Below are 10,390 nucleotides of genomic sequence, written 5' to 3' on the forward strand. Positions count from 1 at the left end.
GGTATACATATATATTTGTATATCTGGCGAGCAAGATGTAACGATCTGTTCCCGTCGTTATAGAAAAGCTAACGGGGAAAATTTTTGTGCGGAAAAACTTTTTGGTAGTAACTTGAAATTTTCCAACCTAGTCTAGATTTGGACGAAATCGAAGTAAGTGAGGTCTAGGGAAATCTGGCAACAAATGGGAGATCTAATTATGAATTTGTTCACATGAGTAGATAGCTAAGACGTTAAGAAATCCGTACGACTTTATGGAATTGAATTTGGGCAAGTAGAACTCTTGAAACTGATCTTAGCGTGAAAGAGTATTTTCTGAGTGTCATGGGATGAAGTTGAGTTGTGAAATGGGGGCTTGAAACTCTTAAATCGACTCACTGGTTCCGTGCAAGCCGCCAAGGCGAAATGGGGACCGCCATAGCAGGCCAGTCGCGAATGAAGTCAGAAATAAACCCCAAAATCGTTATTTTCTGCAAGTTTCGTTCTTGAGAGCTAGGAGACGATCCCAAGTGTGTTCTTGATGGTTTTTCACCATTCTTGAGGCTAAAGGTAAGATTTTCACTCCCCGAATCCATTTTTCGATCCGTAGAATGTAAATTCATGGGTAATTATTGTTGGGGAAGGGTTTTGGAGTTATTTGGATGGTGGAAAAAGCCCTAATTTGTATATTGGGATCATGAGTTTGGATTAAGGTTGATCTTATTGGTTATAATCCGGGTAATTAGGTCTTGTTATTGATCCTCGTGTTATATTGATTGTTTGTAGACCAAGAACAAGCGAAAAGAATCCGAAAAGGGAAGAATCAAGTTTCTTAGGGGATTCAAGTTTAGTTCGAGGTAGGTGATAGTTGTGATTTCATGTTGGTGTGATATATATTTGTAATTACTTCATTATATTACATATATGTATGTGAATGCTGCATTATTGATCACACTAATCGTAAATGAGGATGATTGAATAATTGTATGCCATGAATCATGACTTTATTGTATGATTATGAGAATGTACATTGTGATTGTGATTGTGGCTTGTTGAATGGATCGGGTGTTACTTTCCAACACACTAACTTGGATCGGGTGGCACGTTCCGGCGCATATATGGGATCATGTATCACATCCGGCACACTAACTTGGATCGGGTACCACATACCAATACACTAACAGTTTGAGTATGATTTCCGTGAGAGGACCAATGACTTGGCATAATTGTATATCTTAAGATTGTCAAATTGCACGTTGTTTATAAGTGATAATTGATATTGTATATGTTTGGTGAATGCATGTGTATTATTATTGTGTAATGACTTATATATGTTTCGCCTATTGGGATAGCCGCGTGATCATACCAGTACACTGTGGTTGTGTATTAATTCTGCACTTGCTCTTTCTTTGTTAAGTACATGACATCTTCAGACGACTATTGACAGACCTCGTTTAGAAGACCAATGATCTACTCGAATTCAAGGGTGAGCCAGTTCCTCCGGGCTTCCATTTGTTCTCTTTTTGTTTATGTCATCTTCAGACTTAGACTAGTACTTTAGATTTTCTTATGTTTAATTGGGTTGTACCCATTTCCTTTAGACTTATGATCCTTGTTAGAGTTTTGGTACGTTGACTTTCAGGTTCTAGGCATTATTTCCGCATTTGGTTGTTAGACTTTTGTTGGAGTTTATGAGAACTCTATATGTCACGCCCCGAGCTACCCCCGAGACGCGGACACGGGACCTAGGACCACAAGTGATCCCAAGCTAACCCTGCTGGCATGATCATGAGCATACTAAAGAAAATAAACTGATGCGGAAGCTAAATCATAAATAAATCTGAAAAGATGGGGAATACCCATATACTATAGCTGAATATATGAAATCTGAGAGTTTAATACAAAAGAAATATCAAACTCAAAACACTAAGCTGAGTCTAACTATGTCTGAAATAAGCCTCTAAACTGACTAGAAATGTTGGGACATGCCCCCAACTAGATCTAGCAAAACTGAAACTAAAGACTGAAATACTGAAAAGAAACTCATGACTAGTGTCCCCGAAGAATGAGGACTCACCAACTGATTCTGCTGAACTGAAGATCGGGAATCGATCTAAGCGTGATCTGGATGCTGAGAACCTGAACCTACATCACGAGAAGATGTAGCGCACGTATGCGTCAGTACTTGAAAGGTACTGAGCATGCAGGATGGAGTAAAGCTGAAATAACATATAACTGAACAAAGCATACTGAGCAATGATATAATCTGAACATGATATAGATACTGAAATACTGAATACTGAGCTAACTGAATGCAATGACCAAATTTATAACATGCTGAGACTGAATACTGACTGTACTGAAATATGGTCAATGCAATAGAGTTTGACTAAACTGTGGAAGCTACTAATAACCGACATAAAACCACATGAGCTAAATGTGGAGTCCGATGTATACGCCCCATCGAGAGGACCCAATATACCCTGCCAGAGGTATAGAGGCATGCTGGCGTGATCACTAAACTGATGTTGCCCACAGAGGGGACTTACACCTACGTGGCTCGTAGTTCTGGGACTATATGGGTACGCTGAAACCCTAGTCCAACTCGGTATTATGCTACTCCCAATAAATTAAGTAGTTAACTGGTTATGACTGAATTTCTGTAAATACTGGATAGCTCGAACTGAACATGCAAACTGAGAATGCAACAATTAATCTGATAATGATGCATTCATAAACTGAGGCATGTAAAACTGAATACTGAAATATCTGACCTAGCATGTATAATTCAAGAACTAAAGAAATACATAGCTAGGGTTCTGAAATTCATGCGATAAACTGAGCAATAACATGATAATCTGATTTGGAACATTTAAATAACTAATTCGTGATGATCTGCTATAATTCTAGAAACCCTAGGTCTGTTCATAATCATGGAATCAAGAATCTGACTGAATTCTAGGGACTTAATGGGCGAAAGGAACCCACTAGTGAAATCCCACATACCTGGCGATGAATTCCACGGAGAAATCTTTCAATTTCGGGGCTGGAACTGATGGAACCTTGCTGCGTTCTTGAACTAGGGTTCTTGACCTTTTTCTCCTCTCTTGCTTCTAATTCTTCTAAGTTTGATTAATGATTTGACTTAGGTAAGTTCTAGTTATGTTTCTAGGCTTAAACTAATTAAAACCTCATGATTTAGGGTCTAAACGACGTATCTTAGGGGTTAAACGAAATAGGAAAAGACCAAAGGACCCCTGAATTAACTGCTGTCGGAGTGACCGACGGTTTGGACCTACGGGCCGTAGGTCAATCTACGGTCCGTAGATTGGGTCCGTAGTTCGAGTCTGCCCGACAGGTCTTCACTTAAACGAGCATAACTTTTTACTCGGAGGTCGGAATTTAGCAAACTCGGTGGAGTTGGAAAGGTAATTCAATTATCTATCTAACCATAGGTCATGGGACACATAATTCATTTTGTGCTAAAAGTTATGACCATCTGAAGTTGACCCATCAGAATTTTCAGCTAACTGGCTGCTATCCTTCGATCTACGGTCAGACCTACGGACCATGGATCGAATGACGGTCCGTGCTGGTCGACCGTAGTTTGTGTCAGAGGCTGGTAAAAGAGGTCTTGATCCACGGACACAGACCACGGACCGTGGTCTGATCTACGGACCGTGGGTCTGTCCGTGGGTCGAGACTTAGCCAAATTTTCTAAGCTGGTTTGGGGAGGGGTTGCAGTGGTGAACCACGGTCCACCAGCACGGGCCGTGGTCTGACCTACGGTCCGTGGAAGGTGACCGTAAGTTGCACCTGCAACTTCTCAAAATCTGCATTTTCGTCTGTTTCGAATACGGGGTGTTACACTATATTTTCCTTTTCTTAGACATTTAAACCTGCTTCCGTATCTTTAAATGCCTTAGTTTTTGGTTGAGTTGTTTAGTCTGGGTTGTAGTAATGGTTCTCCCACCTGAGGGTTAGTGTGGGTGCCAATCACAACGGTCTGGGTCGTGACACAAGATTTAGAGATGGAGAAGAGAGAAAAGCGAGATTGGGAGAGAGAGGAGAGAGGCAAGCGAGAGAGGACAAAGAGTGGAGAGAGAGGCTAATTGTATTTGTATATCTGCCAGATAATTGTATATATGTAACTGATATACATATGTATTTAGTTATCTGGCGAGCGAGATTGGGAGAGAGAGGAGATAGGTGAGCGAGAGAGGCTAATTTTATGTAAATTTTACACAACTCTCATAGTGTTAAGAGATAATTACATCATATCCCTACTCTTTACCAAATTACAAAAATCCCTTAAATTTGGTGGAATCCGGATACATCCCAAAACACCATGATACATCGCATCTCGATTTTAGATATATCCCTCAACGTCCTTATACATCGCGCCTTGATTTCAGTTACATCACTCAATGTCCCGATACATTGCGTAAAGTGATATATTCGACCGATACATCACATAGATTAACGTTTCAATACATTGTGTACGTCCCGATACATCACATAAAGTGATGTATCCGACTGATACATAGCGTAAAGTAGAGATTTTTATATTTTTTTTAAATGATAGGGAATTTAGAGAAAATAATAAAATAAGTTGTGTATTTAGGTAAATTTTCCTAATTGTATTTGTATATCTGTCATAAATATTTTTGTGTATATATATATATATATATATTTCTTATTATTACTCTTTATTAGAAGTGACACTTGAGGGTGTACGAACACTGCTATATGCAGTTGTACTAAAAGTAGCATAAATTGTACAATAAACTTGGGCCTATTTTGAGTTTAATGCCACGTGTATGTATTTTAGTTCAATACCCTCTAATTTTCCACTTTTTGACAGACACTTAATAGCATCTTACCTTTGTGGGAGACAACTGGTTTTCACTTACAGTCCCCAAATTTCTTGAGGCTTCTCTTCCTTATACTTCTCTCTCTTTTCTTCCGTCAAATTAGTCTCGAAGAAGCTTGGTCGAAGAGTTGTTCGCATTTTCCTTTTTTTCGTCTGTTTATTTTTCTGAAAATTTTGAACAAATCGCAGTTGCAGTCGCAAGAAATTTTCCGAAAACTGAGTACCAAATTTCAAGTTTCTGTCCGAATTGTGCCGACTTCTAGAACAAGAATTGTTTATTTTTCCTCTTGCGTGTTGTGATATTCTTTTGCCTTTTCAAGTTCTTTTCATATTTTCCATTCTCTTTGCAGGTTTGCACTTGCAACTATGCAAATTTTGCAGATTGTTGACAAAGTTTGGTACTTGCCTGGGTCCTAACAACATACAAAGGTACGAGGTGAAATTTGTTCCTTTTTTCTTTGTTTTTTAATCTTTCAAGACTAACTTAGAAGTGTGCCACTTGATACCTTTTTCATATATGGTACTTGATATCATGAAATAGTATAAATCTTTTTATTTTTGGATAGGGCTTTGTTTTTCACCTAATAATATCTTAAAGTGTTACACTGCAGGATTAATTTGAACTTGTAGTTGTTAAAAGAACTGTAACTATATGTGTGAACTTTAGATTTGAACCTGAATCTTGATCATGCTCCAAAGGTGAGATTTTTTCAAAATCTTTTAAGGCTTCTACTTTGACGGAAAATATGAGATCTATCTTTCGGAGTAAAATTTGTCAAATTTGATTCACGAAATACTTCCATCTTTTAATTGTGGCCATATTAGATCCTTCCAGTGATTAAGTGATTGATGATTGTCTATCTTTGTGTCTGTTATTGATTTATTAAGTGTACATTATTTTGATTGAATTGATCTTTCATTATATGAATCTGTTTTAATTCATGAGATAGTATTAGAGAGTAATGAATCATAAGGATAGCTTTCTTGCATCCTCCATATGCCAAACAATTGTTGCCAAGGATTCGTATACAAAGAGAACATTGATGAGTGAATTGCACATTCTTTCTCCAATTATGAATCAATAAAGGTCATTAAGCACGTACATCGAGGGTTAACCTATTGACCAGAAACTTTTTGATAGCATAAGTTTCTTTGTACTCATACGAGACAATATTAAAGAAGACAATAAGCTAGAGTAGGATTCCGTTCTTGAATTTATCACATAATGTTCTCTAATATGTTCCAAGATCTTATAGTTACCAGAAGCTGCATAAATGCAAAATTTACCATTTGCAACCTTCTACTCTTTTGTTTGGAGATTTAGCTTCTCTACAACTTCTGCACCTTTTACTCTTTAGTAAATATTTTAAGTCTTCCCTTATCCGTCATCTATTTTTTTTCTTTTTTTCGATGCCTAAAGATGATAGAACCAAACCCAACAAGTTGACTTCCTTCTTGGGTTATAAGGTTGGGATGAATCACATTGCGAGAGGATTTGAAAAATCTGTATCAAGTAAAATCACTCTTTCATCTATAGCATTTCAGTTCAATATTCACATTTTCAACATACATATAATCATTTAGACTCTGACTTCAGCAAATTGTACGAAATATTATCTAACTTATACAAAAGAAGGCTAAAGGAGGATCGGAGTCGAGGATTCGCCGGAGAAGCTTAAAGAAAAAGAACACTAAAAGGAGCAAAAGAGGGAGACACGATCTTCATCAAAAAGGTATTGTTGCCTCAAAGTTTCCATCTTTCATTTTTCTATCTATGATAAAGTGAATGTGCATATAAAAGATACTCCAACTAATTTGAGATTGTGGCACATTTGATTGATTAAACTCCCCTTATTAATACAAGTAATTAATCTTAATGTATAATATCCAATCTTCTAGCCAATTAACTATCTTTTTCAATGTTTGATTAAAATATTTACATTATGAGGTACTTTAGATTCAAGCTTTCTGGGCATAATTTATTGATGACTCAAACAGTTGGACCCTAATTTGATATGTGTCTTGCTCTTCTCTTCGATGAACTACTTGATTACTTTTAATCTTTAGGTGTGCTAGAGGAGTGAGTCCTTTTTCGTGAGGCTGATCTTTTCATTCATTCAGTGTTCACCTATGTTGTTCGGTCTCTTCAAAAATGTCAATGGGTGCATGTCGGATTCTCCAAAAGTAGTGTATATTTGGTGAATCCGACACGGGTGCGACATCAAAAGTGAAGTGTCTGTGCAACTTAGATTTATACAAAGGTGTCAGAATAGGGTAGATAAACGATTTCAATTTTAAAACGCCTTCAGCTTCAGAACTCCTATCAATCTATACCATGATTATTTTTTTGCTTTCTGGTACTATGGAGATAGGCGACACTCCTTTGCTATTCTCAATGGGTTATTTCTTATGTCGTTGAAATCTTTTCTTGCAACTTGAACCATTTCACTTTTTCTCCGCGAGTATGAAAATGACAGTATTCACATGGTGTCCACTTTGTGACTTCACAACGCTCATCAAACTTACTTTTCAGAATTGGTAAAGAGAGAGGTACATGCTAATGGATGTAAAATTAGCTGGCGAACCTAACCAAGAGTTCAAGACATGTTGGAATGGTTCGTAAATCATTTCAAGTAAGTTGCTCTTAATGTGATTATCCTCTGCACTGTTTTAAATAGGTTCTGAATGTATAATTATGTTATTGCACTGTGCATTTGGTGTTAGTACTTAGAACATTTACTTTTAACACATTTTTCACGTCTTTCATAAATCCTTACATGATTTTGTGTGTTCAAAATCAACTCACAAATGATAGTACATGACTTCTGCGCTAGCATAAAGAAAAAGTTGAAAGGAGCTATTACCCATTGAAAGGAGTAAATGAGAGGGGGAGGGGGGGGGGGGGGGGAGTTTACAGAGTCAGCAAAGCAATTATATTGTAGATAAATTAAAATTTCAGTGGAAAGAATATAACTATTTCTGCTCAATGTATGAACAGGTTGTATTGTCATAAATGCATGTTGAACTGAAAGTGTAGGCAATTTTCTATCTCAATATATGATGTACTGCCATGTTTCATCGATGTGGCTCTACATCTGCGAAAAAAATTCTCATTTTTTGAGATCAAATCTGAAATCAATGATTGTTAGGTAATGTTACTTACTCTTTCTTTATTTTCTGGATAAACAACTTAAAATCTTATTATAATGTAATAACTTCACTAGAGTTTTTGCTTTTAAAAGACATGTGGTGTGTGTGCTTATATTTGGTGATTCACTAGATTTTCCATTTGTGCATTTTTCTGACATTTGCAAATTGATTTGATCTTCTCTTTTTGCAGATTTTACTTGAATCATTGTTCACATAAGAATGAGTTAGATTTTGCTCTCCGAACTGTGGATAATATTGGTTGTAATAGGCAACTCAATTGCAATTCTCTTTCTACTTCTTTTCACGTAAAGAAATTCTATGTTTCATTCAATTATGTAAACAATGACAAGATTTATTTTGCTAATGTTAACTTTAACCAAGAAGGTCGGCATCGTGTTTAGTTTGCTTATACTATTGTATTGTTGTAATGACAAAAAGAAATCGAAACCATGCATGTTGGGCCCAGTGGCGGAGGGAGGATTTTCATCAAGGGGGTTCAAAAAAAAAATTAATCACATAAATAATATCCACAAATAAATTAAATGGGTCGAATCGGATATAAACGGGTCGGATTAAACTGTCGAATCAAGAAGAAAAGAGTTTTTTAATATTTGACTTTATAATTAGAGATTAAACTAATAAATCCTAAATTCCCAATCAGCGTTTTAATTTTTTGGAACTAAACATCATTTTCTGATTGCATTATTATATTTTTAAATAAATTAAAACGCCTAAAATATAAGCTGATAAAAGAAATGCCTCTGCCCAGATTCGAACACGCGACCTCGCGTGCAGTAGAGTGAATTCCTGAACCCCCAACGCCACTGAGCTACGCCTTTGGTGTATGTTCAGGGGGTTCAGTACTATATATATACACGTATATTAAAAATTTAATCTAATATATATAGTGTAATTTTTCGACGAAGGGGGTTCGGATGAACCCCCTTCGTCCTACGTAAATCCGCCCCTGGTTGGCGCACGGGCCATACCCCTCTAGTATTATATAGAAGCACTGGTTTCAACATGTTGGTTTTGTGGCATTAAATCAAAGTGTTAGGGTATTAAAGTTTTCACAACAAAATTGCAAAATAAACTTGCTTGGAAAAGTTGTACTTCTTGCTTCGTTTTTTGGACCTTAGCAAAAGCTCTTTAAAAAGTCCATCATTTTCTGTTTATTTACAAACCACGCCTGCCATTGAAGAATATGATGGGTCCCACTTTTTTGTTTATCATTAATGTCATAAGAGGTGGGTCCTCGTGAATATTAATTAAGTACTTATTGCTTTTTTCTTGTCATAAATAAATATTCTCCTTATTTAATTTTATTTTTATCTATTAATTTTCACATATTAGGAAATATGATTTTTTTAATCCACATTTTTCTTTACCATTAATTACTTATTATTTCTCAAATTATTTTTTAAGATCTAACACTACTCCCTCTGTCCCTAATTACTTGTCCATTTTGACAAATCAAGAAAGGACAATTTCTTTTTACCTATTATATCCTCAATTAATTACTTTGAAAAATGTTGAACTTCTTGAAAATATTAAGTTTTTAATTCATCTACTTCATAATTAATATGGGTAAAATGGTAAACTCACGATATCATTAATTATTTTTTTAATAGGTGTGTCATTTCAAAAGTGAACAAATAATTAGGGACAGAGGGAGTATTAAAGATCAATTAATAAAAATAGTGTGGTAAATAGTCAAATTAATTATTATTTTCTTAATTGGTGTGCAAATAAGATAAGTAAAAACGAATAAATAAATAAAGTAATACATGTTATTAGTTCCTATATTAAAAATATATTTTTATTTCACTTGCTTATTGTGAGAAATTAAGAAAATTAATTATTTTCAAGTAATTATATGAAATACTAATAGTTAATTCAAAATTTTGAAATATAATTAACAATTTCAACATGACAGTTCTTCGCCATTAAATAAAAAGATTATGGGTATTATAGGCTTTAAAATATTTTGTAATATCAGCTTGCTTGAAAAATATTGTTATTTCTGCTTTGTCATGTGGACCGTATCAACAATTTAAAAAAAATAATAAAAATCACTCTTTTCAATTAAATTATATATTGCGTTAAACTCTTTCTTCTTCTTATTTTTGTCATGTCTTCCATATAATTTCTCATTTGAATCATGTGAAAAGTAAATAATTTCTTCATTATACCTTCCATTTGAAAACTCAGATTATTACCACTGGTTAAATTTAAAAAAATGATAATTTATATTTATTAAAATTAAATAAATATTATATATTTTTAATTTGGTTTTTATACCAAATTATATATTTAGAAAATTAAGAGAAATTTATTATTTTTTTCTAATATTTATGATTAAGTAACTATATAAAATACGAATAGTCA

This window comes from Solanum verrucosum, unplaced genomic scaffold, assembly GCF_900185275.1.
Source record: "Solanum verrucosum unplaced genomic scaffold, falcon-dt-bn FXZP01000288.1, whole genome shotgun sequence".
Lineage (NCBI taxonomy): Eukaryota > Viridiplantae > Streptophyta > Magnoliopsida > Solanales > Solanaceae > Solanum > Solanum verrucosum.